The sequence below is a fragment of the Pangasianodon hypophthalmus genome, chromosome 17 (assembly GCF_027358585.1).
Source record: "Pangasianodon hypophthalmus isolate fPanHyp1 chromosome 17, fPanHyp1.pri, whole genome shotgun sequence".
Taxonomy (NCBI): Eukaryota; Metazoa; Chordata; class Actinopteri; order Siluriformes; family Pangasiidae; genus Pangasianodon; species Pangasianodon hypophthalmus.
Window position 1 is genome coordinate 13,493,916 of NC_069726.1, and position 18,826 is coordinate 13,512,741.

Genomic DNA, 18,826 nt, shown 5'->3' on the forward strand with positions numbered 1-18,826 from the left:
CAGTTCCATTGGCAGCCAAACATGCCCATGCCATAACACTGCCTCCACATGTTTGACGGATGATGTGGTATGCTTTGGATCATGAGCCCTTCCTTTCGTTCTCCATACTTTTCTCTTCCCATCATTCTGGTACAAGTTAATCTTGAATCAGAACTGGTCAGGCTTTTTTTTTTAGAGTTTTTTTAGCAAATTCTAATCTGGCCTTTGTGTTCTTGAGTGTTACCAGCGGTTTGCATCTTGAGGTAAACCGTCTGTATTTACATTCATGAAGGTGGCTCTTGATTGTAGACTTTGACAATGATAGGCCTACCTCCTCCAGAGTGTTCCTGATTTGGCTAGATGTTGTGAAGGGGTTGTTCTTCAATAAGAAAAGAATTCTGCAATCATCCACTTTAGTTGTTTTCTGTGGTCTCCCAGGCCTTTTGGTGTTGCTGAGCTCGCCAGTGCATTCCTTCTTTTTAAGAATGTACCAAATTGTTGATTTGGCCCTCCTAAAGTTTCTGCTATCTCTCTGATAGGTCTGTTTTGGTTTTTCAGCCTAATGACGGCCTCCTTCACTTGCATCAACACTTCTTTGGACGGCATATTGAGAGTTCCCATGAGCAGCTACCAAATGCAAATTCAACACTTGGAATCAGCTCCAGACCTTTTATCTCCTTAATTTATCATAATATAAGGAGGAAACAGGCCACAGCTGGCCATGAAACTGCTTATCAGTCAATTGTCCCATTACTTTTGAGCCTGTGAAAATGGAGGAACTCTGTAAAAAAATGGCTGTAATTCCTAAACGGTTAATGCAATATTTTTGTTAAACCCCTTGAATTAAAGCTGAAAGTCTACGCTTCAGTCACATCTTGACTGCTTCATTTCAAATCCACTGTGGTGGTGTACAGAGGCAAAATTACCAAAACTGTGTCACTGTCCCAATATTTATGGACCTGACTGTATTGCTTAAAACCAATTAAGACAAGGATTTGTTGCTGCTTGCCAGTTACATTTAGAGCATTTGGCAGATGCCCTTACCCAGCGCAACTTACAATTACCTCACTTACACAACTGAGCAGTTGAGGATTAAGGGCCTTGCTCAAGTGCCCAGTAGTGGCAGCTTGGTAGCGCAGGGATTTGAACTCTTAACCTTCCAAACAGAAGCCCAAGTTCTTAACCACTGAGCTACCACATCCCCCACTTAGTTATGGTGGCTATGTTTACTCAAGTACACCTAGCATATGACATAATTTATCATAACATTATAGCAGCTGTCATGACAGTTACCTGTAATGGTAACTTGACATTGCTACATAACCTACACTATATGGCCAAAAGTTGGTGGACACTTGACCATCACACCTATACATGGGCTTTCTCCAAACTGTTGCCACAAAGCTGGAAGCACACAATTGTATAGGATGTCTTTATATGCGTTACAGTTTCATTTTACTGAAACATCCTGTTCCAGCATGACACTGCTCCTGTGCACAAAGCGTGGTCCATGAAGACATGGTTTGCCAAGGTTGGAGCAGAAGAACTCAAGTGGCCTGAACAGATCCCTGACTTCAACCCCACTGAACACCTTTGGGATGAATTGGAACACCCAGGGCCTTCTCACCTGCCATCAGTGCTTGACCTCACTAATGCTCTTGTGGCTGAATGGGCAAATCCCCACAGCCACACCAGTGGAATTCTTCCCAGAAGGGTGGAGGTTATTATAACAGCAAAGGGGGGACTAAATTTGGAACGGGCTGTTCAAAAAGCACATATGAGTATGATGGTCAGGTGTCCACAAACGTTTGGCCATATAGTGTAATTAGGGCATGTTTATGTCAGATTTATAACACAAAGTTCATGTTTAGCTCAAAAATACATGTAATCTAATAACAAATATACAAAGCAGCATAGCAGTATTAGCTAAGGCATCATTGCAAGTGCTGATATTAGACTATTCTTTAGAAAACGATCTCTGTGACCATGGCATTCACAGGAGAACCAGCACATCTGTCTACTGAGCAGAGGTCACTGGTTACTATGGAGACCAGGCTGCTCATTCAGACAATTATTAGCCCCGTCCCAAGCCACATGAAAAGTTTTCAGAGTGGTCCTAAAATAGTTTTGCTGAAATAATTTTAGCTATCTCTCCACTGTGTAGTGGATACATTACTGATTTTTTTCCTCTACACATTTCTGGTATCAGATATCCTCATATTGTAGTCAGCTAGATAAGTTAATTTGGCTAACTGTCCATGGAGAAACACTAACATCTCCCAGGCACACTTAAGAGAGATTTAAAACATAGACCTAAAATATCACTATTGTTAGTTGTCACCCCCTTCAACATAAATATTGACCAGGTAACATTACCTTCGAATGTCTCTGACTGAATATATCGCCAAAATAACTAGCTGTTCAATTTCAGTACATTTACTTTAGTTGACTGACCCATTTGTGAGGATTGTTTCATTTCTGAACTATAACTACTATTACTATAATTGCAATAATAATTAAAGACAATATATATTTTTTTAATTTACTGAGCTCTGAAACTTGCAGGACTGAGAATGGTTATGCTAGAATAAAGATTTCCAGTAGGCTTATGAATGATTGCACAAATAGAAAATAAAGAATTTCATATGGATATTTATGAACTGTTTTGTTTGTTCCTTATTGATCTTGGACACTAATGATATCAACCTTGTTTACAAGGAGATACTTCAAGGCAAGTCAGCAGATAAAAAGGAACCTCTAAGTCTTAACTGCAGAACTTGAGAAAGAATCATTTCTACGTACAAAAAAATGTATCATGTTGAAAAACATGTATAGTCTTGTGTCTTAACTGATCTCCAACTGAGACCATCTGACTTAGATTACAGAATAATTAGTTTAACCCTTCATAGGATATTTCTTGGTGGTTGTTTTTTACAAGAGCTTTTCCTTATGGCATTTATAAATGACAAAATCCCACAGAGGGCTAATGATCTGAAAATTCTATAAGCCACTTATCAAACCTATCAAGGATTTCAGCAAGATTATAAACACATCAATACAAGCAAAGGCAGTGCAAAAAATCAGTTCCACTCAGTGATCTGCACTAAGCTGTTGCTGTGAGTTTCAAATCAAATTTGGGATTCACCCAGTGGCCAACTAAACAGACTGCTGAAAGAGATGGGTGGTGATGAATAGCAGGTCTGTTGCAGAACTGGGAGCCAGCGGTAGATACAAGGACATTTGTAAGTGAATCATGTCCAGATACTACGCCTGAATACTGGGATTTAACTCTCCTAAAGCACTAACAGAATCATATCAGGCCTACCAAACACTGAAGCATATTCTGCACCTTGTACACAATCAATTCACACTGTACTCAAAGCATACTGACTGACATCAGTTCATGGATACATAGCTTACAGGAAACACAACTTACATCCAAACAAATCCAGGGCTCTGTGCAACTCCAACCTCTTTGTCTTTTAAATGTCAATAACAGTGCAAAAAGAGATAAGTGCACAAACAGACGTCCTTTGTATGGCTCTACGTGTTAAAATTATAGGAATGACTTACCCATGTAACTCTCAAGCCTGTTAATACATCAATCCTAAAGAAATACATAATGACAGACTGAATTAATCTCTATTGAGGAAGTCGGCTTTTGGCTGCATGAGAAACAACACTGCTTTCACTTGCCCTGAATGCACTCACTGTATACATCAACAGTGGTGAACTGCCAAGCTTTCTTCATTAAAAAGGTTAAAAAGTAAGAAGAAGCGCTGATCTTATTTTGTCTTGGCAAACACATGATTTCAGGCATTACTAAGATTGGTTAGTATGAAATAAGGATAATCCATAATCATGAGGATAATCCATAATCAAAACACAAAAACAGAGAACACAGGAAACAAAAGCATGGACTTAAGAAGACAAAAGCATGGCTTTGCAAGGAGGAATAACAGAAACAACAAGGCAGAAATGATCAAATTAATCAAGGTGAGACACCGAACAGGTGAACATATTAGGGTAATCAACCAGTGCCATGACATGAGTGGAGACAGGGCCAAAATCCAAACAAATGCATATATCATAGCAAACAGCACACATCAGTCCCAAGCTGAGAGCGGGAACATACACTCACTGTCCACTTCATTAGGAACACCTGTATACCTGCTCATTTATGCAGTTATCCAATCAGCCAGTCATGTGGCAGCAGCCCAGTACATAAAATCATGCAGATACAGGTCAAGAACTTAATGAAGTTGAAGTTAATGTTCACATCAAACATCAGAATGTGGAAGAAGTGTGATCTCTGTGACTTTAACTCTGACATGGCTGTTGGTGCCAGGTGGGCTGGTTTGAGTATTTCAGAAACTGCTAATCTCCTGAGAACATTGAGTGTTGATAAGAGAGGTCAGAGGAAAATGGCCAGATTGTTTCGAGTGGTGTGTGGAGGGTCTGCAGGCTGAAACACCCTGTTGATGATATCAGAGGAGAATGACCAGACTGATCTGAGCTGACAGGAAATCTATAGAAACGCAAATAATCACTCTTTACAACCGTTGTGAGCAATAAAGCATCTCAGAACAGACAGCACATCAAACCTTGAGGTGAATGGGCTACAACAGCAGAACTGTGGTGAGCAGAAAAGCATCTCAGAACATAAGGTGGATAGGCTACAACAGCAGAAGACCACAACAGGTTCCATTCCTGTCAGCCAAGAACAGGAATCTGAGGCTATCATGGGCGCAGACTCACCCAAACTGGACAGCTGAAGACTGGGAAAAGACCAGGTGTTTTTTTTTTTTTAAATCTTCAACTGTTTCCACCCACAGAACTGTTGATCATTCAATGTTTTTTGTTTTTCTCACCATTCTGTGTAAACTCTAGAGACTGTTGTGTGTGAAAATCTCAGGAGCTCAGCAGTTTCTGAAATATTCAAACCAGCCCATCTAGCACCAACAACCATGCCATGGTAAAGTCACAGAGATCATATTTTTCCCCATTCCGATGTTTGGTGTGAACATTAACTGAAGCACTTGACCTGTATCTGCATGATTGTATAACTGATTGGATAACTGCATAAATGAGCAGTTGTATAGGTGTTCCTGTTAAAGTGGATGGTGAGTGTATATTGTTTGTCATATACCTTGCCAATATGTAGCTCATCTCTAAGCTTTTTTTCCTAGTTGTCCCCACTGCAAATGTGCGTTCCTGTAGTTTGTTTCTGGTCTTTAATCATGTTTTTGTTTAATGATTAGGGATTATCCTATGATTGCCTTGACTGCGGATTTTTGACTCCCACTGCCTGTAGTGATGCCAATTCCTGGATTATCCCAAATAAAGATACTCTGCACATGCATGTGGCCTCCCCATTGTTACTGTAAAACGTTTGAAATGTTCTGATCAGAGCCATGCATTGCACCATGATGATTTTTTTTTTTTTAAATTCACAAATAATCCTATTTGTGCTGTTAATAAATCAAATAAATTAAAATAAATCAAACTAAACTAAAATAAATAAAAATAAATAAATCAGATAAATCTCATTTTTCAACTATATTGTTAATGTTTAACTTTTAATCCTTTTCAAATAGGAAATATAGAACATATATGTTAGACATCAAACCTTACACATGTATGTTGTATTACATTTAAAAATCAGAGTGCGCTCTCAGGTAAAGAAGATATCAAAATGAATCACTCTGGTGCAGGTACCGAGTTCATGATATCAGTATCAGTTTACAACAATTTCACGCCCAACTTTAATCCTCAAAGGTTGAATACACTGTAGCTTTGCTCTCAATTCCTCTCAACCATCGAAATAAACAGATTGTGCTCTTCGAAATATGCTGAAAGACTAAACAGATAGTTATAGTCTGCAAATGAATCTAGAAGATGTCTGTAACATGGCCCCTCATCTAGTCTTACATTACACACTCTTTTCTTACTCTGAGCCCTCATCAGTTTTGTGATATAGTCGGCTTAATCCTGCCTTAACATCTGCTTTTTTACAGCATGGCCCCTTAATGCTGGATAAGTCAAGGGTATCTACTCTGTCGAGAGATAGACCCCCAGCACAGAAATAGCACAACACAACTCACTCATCAATCAATATGGCATGAGGAAGCAGGCCCAAGTCAGCAACATGCCCTATTTATAAAACTAAAGAATCAATCCTGATGAACCAAGCAGACACAAGAGATAATACACACATGCATGTACATGTACGGGTTGCTATGGGTTAAACAGTATGTATACTAGTGATGTTATGATACCATGATTTTGACCACAAAATACTGTATTACGGCTACTTTCACCACGAAAATATATAACTGAATATTCATAATGGAAAATAATATCCATTATACTGTATATATATATATATATATATATATATATATATATATATATATGTGTGTGTGTGTGTGTATGTATGTATATACACACAAACTTTTTAATGAATAAATTGTGATGGAGCATTTTCAATAACAATAAACCAGCTTACATGGAAATTCTGAACATGACTATTCATTTCTATTCAGTTATACATTAAAAAATAAAAATATATTACAGATATTACATTTACAATTATTCACAATTGTTCACATTGTGAAATTATTCACAATGAGTGTGCATTGATAAATTTTTGGTCATTGTGTTTGTGTCTGTGCAACTCTATTCTTCCCCAGGTATATACAGGATTTACATAATAACTGACTGGCAGGGGTTTCTGGGTTTCTGCTTGGCTCTGATGGCTGAAAGCAATGAGTTTTCCACTTTCTTTGAACATTTTGGTTTACCTAATACCTTAACCCTAAGATACATCACTGTACTGATCAGGAAATAAAAAAAAACTAAAAATAAAAAAAAAGAGATACAATGTGACAGACAAATCACTAAAATCAATAAAGAACAGAAGAGCAGACAAGAAGGAGAGATAGAATAACAAGTACATGTTTCAGTGTCACCATGGCTACATTTAAATTTGCACATTAGAGATGCTAAATAGCACGTCAATCCAATAGTATTGACATACTAGACCCAGATGTTTTTGTGCTGTAAAAAGACTGTAGTGTACATTTAGTTAATTTATAAATTTCGGTTTCTGTCCAACGTAAAGTAAAAGAATCTTACATTCTTTTACAAACCCTGAATTTGCACCACTTGTGTAGAATGAACCATATAAAGCAATGCACCCTTACAGCTTTACATGGAATGATTGTGTCACCCACAAGCAAACCTACTAAATTATTTGAAATTCTAATATCTTTTACAGAGTCTCTGTTTATTCCCCACCAAAGCCACTGCAGCTTTTGTAAATCATGCTAAAACAGACAGACCTATTGTCATATTTGACACTTTTCTTACGCAGAGATAGCATAAATGTGTCAAATATGACACTATATGCAGCCTTACAGGCATTAATCTGAACACCAGATTAAGAAGAGGTGTTCTCTGTTCCTTTTTCCAGCACAGATATGTGGGCTGTGTTATGACACATTTGGACCTGGTTTGGATGCCACTTACTCACAAGCCACAGGTCTAGGTATATCTACAGTATATATACCTTTGCCAGACACTTTAATAGAAACACCTGTACACCCACACAGTCATGCAATTATCCAAGCACCCAAGCATGTGGCAGCAGTGCACCACAAAAAATCATGCAAGTACAGGTCAAGAGCTCCAGTTAATGTTCACATCAAACATCAACATGGAGGAAAAATATGATGTCAGTGCATTTTTATGATGGCATGGTTGTTGGTGCCAGATGGGAACATCTTGGGATTTTCACACACAACACTCTCTAGAGTTTACATGAAATGGTACAAAAAACAAAAAAAAAAACAAACAAAAAAAAAAACGGTAAACGGCAGTTCTGTGGGTGGAATTCTCTTTTTGATGAGAGAAGTCACAAGAGACTGGCCAGATTAGTTCAAGCTAACAGAAAGGCTACAGTAACTCCAACAGCCTCACTTTATGACCATGGTCATGAGCAGAAAAGCATCTCAGAATGCACAACACCTCAAACCCTGAGGCAGATGGGCTACAACAGCAGAGGACTGCATCAGGTTCCACTTCTGTCAGCCAAGAACAGGAATCCAAGACTACAGTATGCACAGACTCACCAAATCTGGACAGCATGCAGTTAATATTTATTAAAAACTAATATAAGTAACATAAGTATAACTACAAACTACTAGCTGCCTGTCAGTTATTTTAAAGTTGCATGATCATTTTTTTAGTGTATTTAAGAGTAGTGTTCATAGGGCTACATGACAGCTACATAAGCCCTTCCTGACAACTTGACAGAAGCAGTCTTTATGACAGTCAATGCGTACTGGAATAAGGTTTTATATATAAATGCTTATTCAAAGAGGAATAAAGATTGACTTTCTCAATGTCTGATGACAAGTTGACAAAATCTCTAAATCAAGTGACAGATTTTTGTTGATATAAGGTTGTGTTATGACACTTTCTGAGCCGACATACATTACAATGCCATGACAACTAACTTTACAGTCACTGTATGATGGTGATGATGTCAAACATCAAAACCAAACCTCCAGGAATACTCAGGAAAACTCACCTAACAGCCAGATAAAATGTACATATAATACTTATCTAACTGTTTTTACAGTGTAATGATTTTTACTGTCAAAACATAGTTATCAAAACCAAGTGGCTATTTTTGTTCCATTTCCCAATTAACATCACTTTGCAAGCTCTGTCATATTATTACCAATGTGTCATCATGGTGTTCCAACTAAACTGAATGGGGCTGCTTCTCTGCAAACAGTACTGGGGCACCACAAGTCATCGAAGAAAACATGAATGGAGCGATGAAACGGAACATACTAGAGGAGAATTTAATCTCATTAACCAAGAAATCTTTAACCATGGAAAAGTGAAGACAATTTGCCAGGAGGAATGAGCCAAAATTGTATCACAGTGCTGCAAGATGCTAATTATTCCTTACCTTAGATGCCTGCAAGTTGTAATTTGTAAGTTTTGCAACAAATTTGTAAGTTTTGCAACAGTTTTTGTTAATGTGCGGTAAGTAAGTAAGTACATTTTATTTATAAAGAACATTGTTGATCAATTTCATTGTTTAAACACATATTGTATATGCTTATGAATACACACCTTTTTCTTATATTTATAAGTACAAAGTGAAAAGACATGTAAATTTACACAATTACACACACAATGCGTAATGTGTGTAAATTTAAAGAGGATATATGCACTGGATGTATATTAAATAACAAAAACAGAAGTGTCCGAATACTTATTTTCCCCCACTGTAAATGTTTAGGTTGATTGTAAGGACATTCTTATATAGCTGTCCTATAGCCCTATCAACACCTCCTTAATATACTCATAAAGCTGCAAAACACACACAAGTTGCATTTTCTTTTCAGAAGCCCAAATAACTTATTCAGGGATATCCCTACCTACAAAACCCGAGAGAGAGTGGGAGAAAGAGAGAGAGAGAGGGAGAGAGAGGAAAAGAGAGAGAATTTTATGGGGCATGATACTGATCTCTCCCAGCTGCCGGAGTCTCTGCTCTCCACACAGATAGAATCAGCACACCTGACAGTGATGGCACATCAGCTCATTATACTGGAACAAGACCTTCATTTCTCACTGAGATGTCCTTGCTCGCTTGCTGTAATACAACCTCAAATAAAAACCTGCCACAAATGAATTATAAAGCAGCTGAACATCAACAAAGCATAGATATTTTTTCCCTATAGATGTCTTTTAAATGACAATTAAGGAGCACTGAAGTGAGGCACGACGCAAAACACAGCATCTCTATGAAAAAAAATCTTGCTTTCTGTCGCTGCTAACAATGTATGTATGAATTCTGTGAGAGTAAAGATGAAGTTTGTGTGTCAGAGGCCACTGCAGAGAGAGGGAGAGAGAGAAATACGGTGCGAAAAAGGGCAACAGAATGCACGTGCAGACAGCAACAGAAGTCTCCCCCCTCTGGGCAAGGCCAAGCTGTGCAGCACTCTGATAAGCAGTGGCTGACAGATACACGTGGTGCATATCTCTCTCTGAATTGGCTGCTTAGGGAGAAGAACGAGTGTGTCTACACAGGTTCACAAGAAAACACTGATAAAAGAACATAGCCATTATAAAGATACATAAGGAAAACTTCTGATTAAGATTAAATAGAAACTATAGTAATAATAATGCTAAAATAATTATATGTTTATTCATTTTTATTTTATCCAGAAAATACCTTTATGAAATTGAAGTGCAAAAATTTAATAATATTCAACAATATTTAATTATTTATTGTTTTGATTTTTAATAGCAATTTTGTTATGTGCTTTAAGGAGAAATATGTGATTATTGGAACTTTTGTTCAATAAACCTGATAAAGCAGTATCACTGATCTTCTGGTTATATTTTGATGCACATCCAGTAAAGAACACATTAAATTAAGTTTAAAATATATTATTTTCATGTTAATCTTTCATGATATCCAACAATTGTTTCATATAAAAGTATTAGTCTGTGATATACAGCCTGTGTAGAAATAATTTAAAATTTACACTCTGATCTTTTCCCTTAGTCAAATCAATTATGATCAGTCTTGTAGACATACAGTACATGTATGTGTCAAATGCCACACAGGACTTCTATATAACATCATTATTGGCAAATCCTGCAGTGCCTTAGTTTGCCCTTCAAAAATGTAAGGAACAGTTCTGAAAGGATCCAGAAGCTCTCTGAGTACATTTGGCCATGGCTGGATGAATCAACCAATTCAGCACACATTCAACTTGTCAATTGGTAAGAGCAAGGCTGTATTGAAGGAAGAGCTGCTCCATTTCAGTGTGCCACTCTCACGGCTCTTGTGCTGTGCTCTGAAAGCCTTTTTATGGCCAAGATGGAGCAGAAGCGAGAACGGCTACGAGTGAAAAAGAGAACAAGAGAGGTGAAGTAAGGACTAAGGACCATACACATTTGAAGACAGTTTTACATCATGCTGGTATTCACAAAACTGAAGATTGGCACTTAAAATTTATTGTGCTGTCATGATAACAATGGTTTCTGTGATGGATGTGACTGGTCCTAAATTGGTAAACGTATCATTTGACCCATAAAGTACAATTTACTCTGCCCCGGATAACTACCCAATCATTTGCACATAGAGCGTTGCACCACTATGACCATTCCAAATGATTTCATCCATTGATGTTGTCGTTCTTTCAGCTGCTCCTGTTAGGGTCACCACAGCGGATCACCACAGCGGATCATTGGTCCACATGTTTGACTTGGCACAGGTTTTACCGGATACCCATCATGACGCACCTCTCCCATTTTATCCGGGCTTGGGACTGGCACTGAGAGTACACTTCCAATGTCTGGGTTGCTGCCCTGCCCGGGAATCGAACCCATGCCGCAGCCTTACTTCTACAAATTACTATTGTAGGTCATATATTGTATATTAATATAAGCTTTGAACCTGAATGAAAGAAAATAGCACTAGATATTGGCAAAAACAAATTTATTTACTGATATGAGAAAGATGATAACACTATAATAAAAGGAGAAAGCATGTGGTAGTCAATTAGGAAAATAGCTGGGGAAATGCCCTTTTACTCCAGTAGCCATGGTAACCATGGACTTTCTGATGTCATGACAAAAAAATAAAAGAAAATTATTAAAATCTAACCATCACCTGTGGTGAGTAATGTCAGATGCATAAGCCATTTGCTTCACTGAATTGTAAAATAAATATCTTTTTTAAATAAACAGAAATGAGTTGTGTTTGCAGACTGTTGCCACATCACATGACCAACTGTCTGAGGTCTAGCCAAAGAAAGACTGCACACTGGAACAAACATCTGACCCACACTTACCTATTCAAGCATGAAAGTGGAATGCATAACTATTTTCAGAGAAAGAGCGATATTGATTTTGAATTTCTAAAGGCTCTTGTATTTCGACTGAAAAAAAGACCTGACAGAGACTGCACAGGGTTTTAGTAGTATTCTGTGTGAATGACTGCTATGTAGGGGCAAAAGGATTGCCTGTTCCCTCAAAATTCTAACATTAACTATTGTTAACTGAAATTGTTATCTGTGATTTTGCTTTGACAAACTGCAGTCACCTCCATTTTTTGTTGTTTCTAAAACATGTCTGAGTGATTTAAGTTGTATGTTGTGTCTATGCAGCTCTATTCCATAGTGCATTTACAAGTGTTACTAAATAAGTGACCATCTGATGTGAAATACTGGGATCTATGCTTGGCTAACAGTGGTCAGTTTTGCAGAATCAATTGTTGGTTTAAATGTTTAGGACATTTAGCACTTCAAAATGTCATGTGCCTTCTGAGAGAAATGTAGCAAAAAAAAAGTTGAACATTTACAGAGCAAGCTGGGTGTAAGCTATTGATAATTAGTTATAAATGAATGGAAATGGAAAAGGTACAATACATACAATACCACATTTCAACTGAATATTTACAAAATGCCCTTCACCAGCAACAGCCATTACATTTTCAGAACAATGTATTAATAAATTGGTCAACTGATGCATGACTGACCTTTTGACAATACTGACTTTTAGACAATATAATTGGAACAACTCATATATTTACGTATTAATTTAATAATGCTACTACATTAAAAGAAAAATGGGCTCTATCCAGTACATTCAAAAAGTATTCAATGTTAGATGAAGCCTCTTGGCAGGGATTACAGCCAGGGGCAGAATTAGTGCAGTGCAGTAGATCCATTTGCCCTGGGGCCCAAGCACTTACTCCAAACTGTGGATGAGTAGATAACAGCACAATCCAAAAGTTAAACTATGCCATTTCATCATTTTAGCTTGTTCCTCCTGCCTTTTAGATGTACACAATGAAATTTAGATTAAGTATTTTCCTCATGAAATAATGTAGGATTTGAAAGACAGTCCATGCCCTGCAAAAAAAACGTCATCTTAGCAAGTGAAAATATCTTGAATATCGTCAATTTTATCTAGTATTTCTTATTATAAGATTGAAATAAACAAAATATATGGTCATTAAACCTATTTCTGGACATTATTACTCATTTCAAGCTTGTAGTTTTCTTATTCTATTGGCAGATAATTTGTGTCTTTTTAGAAATAAATGCTTAAAATGAGTAAAAGTATCTGTCAATAGAACAAGACTTGATATTTCAAGCTTGAAATAGGTTTACTAATCTTATATTTGGTTTATGGTAATCTTATAATAGGAAATACTAGATAGATTTGACTATATTCAAGGTATTTCCACTTGATAAGATATAATTTTTTGCAGTGTGGTTTTCCTGATTTTATAGAGAGATCTGGGAGGTATGGGATACATGCATTATAACTTATAGGATACATCTAATTTCATAAGGTAATTTCAAAGTGACTAAGAGTCAATTCAGTTACATCAATTTTCTTATTTTAAGTATCAGTGAAGTATCAGAACAGAATGCCTTTCGGTTATGAGGATAAAAGTGTATCCCAAAAAAGCCAGCATTACAAAACGATATGATCTGAGGCAGTTGTTCCAAAATAGTGCAGTGGGCAGTGGGCTGTTATTTGCGCCTGTATGAATGGCTTGTTTTCTGCCTGTCTGTGATTGTCTTGGGTGGTAAGCAGGTGTAGACAGTGCTACTGGCCATAACAGAATTACAAGAATAGTGACTGTTTATGAAATATTAAGGGGGTGGAGTTTATACATGCAAATACTTTATTTTCAAAAGGGCCCAAATCCAAATTTAATGCTTGGACAGAAACCCATTGTGACAAAGTTCAGACACTGATTACAGCCTTAAGACGTCTTGGGTATGATGCTATATGCTCCTGGATTTGGGGAGCTTCTACCATTCCTGCCCTCTCACACTCTGTCAGGTAGTATGGGGTGTATTGCTGTACCACTATGTTACATCACTGCGATTCACAGGTGAGAGAGTAATACTATCCACCCCCCCCCCACCCACCCCCATCTTTGTGTCAAGGGCTGGATGCCCAACCAAACTGAGCAAACTTGGAGAAGAGCTTCATTCAGGGAGCTGATGGTGAAGACAAACCTGCTCAAGAGTTCAGATTAGGGTGAAGGCTCACCTTCCAAATCAACACTGACACATAACACAGATCCAAGAAAATGCAGGAATGACTTTGTATGGGAATGTCCTTGAGTGGCCTTAAAAACAGTGGTACAGCAACACACTCCATCCAACCTGACAGAATGTGGGAGTTTCTGCAGACAAGAATGGTGTCTGTAGAGCTCAGGTATGCAACAGAAGTCAGTTACAGCATTCCTCAGAGTGTATCATGCTGCCCTGTGATTTTGCAAGATCAGTTCGAAAAGATAAGGTTGGCTGGCTTCACATGTCTCAGAGGAGTTGTAACCTTCATCTTCCCTGGTTGGTAGCTGTTGTGTGATAGGGAAGAGTTTGGCAAATGACCAAATTGGGAGAATGTGGAGTATAAATAAATAAATAAAAAATTTAACAAGGATACACCCGAGATCAATTTTGAGCAGAGCAAAGAGTTGGATTACATACGTATATATATATATATATATATATATGTGATATTTCAGAATTTAAAGAAAATTCTTATTAAAAATATTATTATATAAACCTTATTTTTTAGAATAAGGATTTAGATTTAGAAGGAAGAATTTGCCAAGGCTGGAGTGGAAGAACTCGAGTGGCCTGCACAGAGTCCTGACCTCAACCCCACTGAACACCTTTGGGATGAATTGGAATGCAGACTGCGAAACAGGCCTCCTCATCCAACATCAGTGCAAATTGTGTGCTTGTGTGAATTAGCACTTGTCAGACCAAGTGGTTCATCCATTTTTTTTCTCAACTATCATATGATTAAAAGTGTTGTCTTCACAAAATCTGCCGTTCATGAGAGTATCTTTGTTATGAGAGTGTAGTACTCATGGAGCAATCACACAGTACGATATATAACTAACACTGGACAGCATGTACAACAGAGCACATAAATTTAACAACTTGTGTATGAGCTCAGCAGGGATGTGATTACAGCACACATTAGGGGTTTCATTTTCAGACCTACATAAAGTAAGTTCAAGAGATATCTTACTGGTAAACTGCACTTCAGGCAATCTAATGCCTACTGAGCCTGCACCATCATAATGACTCATAACCTTTAAGTTTCAGAGCAGGAGAAGATTGTGGTTGTTGATTTTTCGACACTGCCATGGCACTGTGTTTGCAAATTATGTGTGACTTAAGTGACAGGGGACCCACTATGCTGTTAAATATATCCAAATTAAAATTTCTGAGTGACAGTGTCACGGTATGGAGATGGAGGCAGATGCAAGTGCAGGTAATTTGTTAAGTGAAGTGCAAACAAAACAACCAAAACCATGAAAACAAGAACCATAAACATGACCTGTGGATACAAGGCAAGAAACATAAAGACTGTAAGCAATAACGTGGCACACATGACAACAACAGCTACAACAAAAGCTTAACCATGAAAACTAGAACTTAAGTAGTGGTGCTAACAAGGCATAACGAGACAGGTGAGAGTGATTAGTTAGGCATGTGACTTGATGTGCTGGGGCTGATGGGTACTGTAGTTCTGTGCCCTTTGGTGCGACCATGACAGACAGATAGAGAACAAGTGAATACCAAGAAATTGCCATACATGGCAACACTCCAAGTACTGTTTGCTGATGTATTTCCTCCAAAAATGTTCCAGATTAATACCAAGAGAGAGAGAGCTGCCAATCATGATGGCAATGATTTCAGTTTATCCGTATAACTGACGATAAGTACTTATCAGGTGCCTAGTTTAAACTAAATAGCATATAGGCTATATTTTCTTGTTCAAATGGCATGTCTGTAAACATTCATTAGCAAATATTCTCAAACCTTGGAAAAGCCAGATTGCTCTGGAAAGATGACAATCAATGATGACAATATTTGACATTTCAGAGTTATGAACGAAAGCAGATCGATAAAGCCAACCTCACTATGCAAGCACAGCAGTCAATAAAGTCTAACCTTCGTTATCTTCTCTAATGTACCATAATGACCAAAGTCAGACCTCTCTCTCACACTCTCTATCTCTCTCCCTCACTGGACCTGTCCTGGGGCACAGAAAGCCAAGATCAATGGGGGGTATAAATGAAGCCATCAGTCTTGCCATGTCATAGACAGCTGTATATCATTTTCAGCAAATATTTGCTCATGTATGTGTATAAATATGTGCCTGGATGAGCAGAGGTCTGAATATGTGCAAGGTTTATGAATGTGTATTTGTGAACATGTGTATACAGATTGTAACCGAATATAAATACAATCGAATAAACTGATAATGTGTTCTAAACAGACACAACTCCAGATACAAACAGGAATCATACTTTTTTTGGTTGTTTTATTTTGTTTGTTTAGACAGCTTGCCACAAGTGTTCACATGGAATCTGTACTGGGATCCTACAGGTTACAAATTCACACAATCTGGAGCTTTTTACTTTGATGCAGACAAGGGGTCAAGTATGAAGCTTGCAGAACAGAGAAAGACCACATTTATTAAGATGAACGATGCATGTACGGAGATTACAGGATTCATTCATAGTAACTACCAGGGTCCCAGTGGTTTAAATCAATCTACTGTTTTCAATAGGCCAATATTTGGGAAATAGAACCACGTAAATGCATTAGAAAATGTGGAGGGCCGGTGCAAACAAAAATGATAAGAAAAATAAAGAAAAACACCTTTCTAGTTTAGTCCACACTCATGGTCCATGTTTAGTTTTTAATAATGATGGAACAATGTTAGAAATGATTTTCCAACATGAAATTATACGGCTCCGTTTCTGTAATGAACATGAAACAGTGTTTTAAATTATCAGATAACTTTAGAATCCATCACATTCCCTTATCTCCTGTTAGCATTCACACTTGTGCACACACACATCAGGAGCATCCATAAGCATGTGAATGCTTTAATACAGACAGCCAAAACACTGCAGGACAGCCTTTGCTGCTTAGTTGAAGACCCAGCTATATTAATGTCTCTGACAACTAAGAGGGTCCAGGTAAAAATGATAATTAAAAAAAAAATGTTAAAGTCATTAAAAATTATATTAGCATTGCTGATTGTTACTAGGGTAGCATTAAAGTTAGGAAACCTAAAGAGAAAAAACTCTAGGTGGTTGTTGAATAAGTGTTAAGCTTAGAGTGCACAGATGATCAAATTTGATTTGAATCAATTCAATTCAAGTCAAAGCAGCTTTAATGGCATAAACATACCAATATACAATATCACCAAGCTTTTATGTGTTATATTACAGCTGTGATATTAAACTGGATAAGGAAAACTAAATAACTATAATTGAAATACCAACTCTCAGCCCATTACTTGCACTACCAATGCAAGATATAAAAAATGTAACAATTTAAAAAAAAAACATTAGACAAAGGTGAAAAATCAGAGAAAATAATATGGTGCAGAACAGTCCTCCTAATGACTCGATTAAAAAAAAACTTCTAGCTGTGTTCTTAATGAAATAATTTGGTACTGTTGTTACACTGTTATATGTCATCTAAACTGATCCTGTTCAAAAAGGTTAAGCTATAAGCAGACACAGCATAGTATTGGTTTCATTTGTTAAACTTTCATTCAGATATATTATTTAAAGCAGAACTGAGACAGTTAAACTTTAATTGAATAATGTATCTTGTTTGGCTATTCTGAAGGCGAGTAAAGTATCCTATGGTGTGTTCAGAGCCAGGCCAGAAGAACTCCCACAGACACAGGGAGCAAATTGAGCCTTAGTGCAGACATTCTCACATATTTCAGGTGTCACATCCCCTCAGGGCCCTGCTGGGACATTGTGCCTTCACTCCTAATCTGCTGCGACTCAGAGCCTTGGGCACGATTTAGCACTATTGCACACATCGCTGCAATAAGGTCTACAAAGCTGGCTAAAAGGAAAGACATTAATAATCAATCTGTTCAACTGACAGCTGAATAGCTGAGGTGGTTTATAATACACAGTCCTGTGTACCAAAATTCAAGGTGTAGTTTACAATTTACACTGCATTTTAACTACTAAAGTTTTAGTTAAGATTAAAATAATATAGCATTAGTAGTTAAATTATATACCGTATGTATATCCTTTTATTTAAACCAATTAAAAATATACATAATATGCTAAATACAATGGGCCTCATTTATCAGACTTTCAGTAAAGTTGTCATTTCTTTTGTCCTATTTGAGAGGCTAGTCTTATTCGTCTTAATTATGGGTTAATTTTGGATTTCATTTTTTCAAAACATGTCATGACCAAGTTTCACAAAAGGTTTAAGCGTTAAATCTGTGTGTAATTGAAATTAATAAATGATTTGCATTAATGAATCTCCGTATACATAAATTTGCACAAACTGAGTAGCACTCGGAGAATGCAAACGTTTTTTTCAGAACTGGATTATCATGAATAAAATATTTCTTTTGTAAATGCTCCTGCAAATAATCCAGCTTGATAAACGATGCCCAATGTGTTAGAATAAAGATATTGGATTATAGCCTAAATGTTCAAGACGTAGCAGTCACAGACATGAGTAAGATTTGAATTATTTTTTGAACCTGCTACTTTGACTTACAACAGGGCATGACAGTTTAAATTGAGAAATGAGACTATTTACAGAACAAACAAAAAAAAGCTGGAAGAAAAAGAACTTTCTATAAGCTTGACAGTCACTTGAACACATTTTTTTATTAGTTGTTTCAGACTCTCTAAATGTCAGAGATGTGGTCAGTACATTTCTATAAATTCCTACACATAGCTGTCTGCACAGTATTTTAAAAATGTATA

At 37.1% G+C, this 18,826-nt stretch overlaps 1 protein-coding gene and 1 long non-coding RNA gene across 2 annotated transcripts in view; one reads left to right on the plus strand and one right to left on the minus strand.

Annotated features, from left to right (window-relative positions):
- ntm (neurotrimin) overlaps positions 1 to 18,826 on the minus strand; it is a 365,797-nt gene that overhangs the window by 266,353 nt on the left and 80,618 nt on the right. The window lies entirely within an intron of this gene.
- On the plus strand, positions 350 to 5,341 carry LOC113543571 (uncharacterized). The gene is made up of 2 exons (XR_008304558.1): positions 350 to 4,954; positions 5,241 to 5,341. It is a non-coding gene; the product is annotated as an uncharacterized LOC113543571 (long non-coding RNA).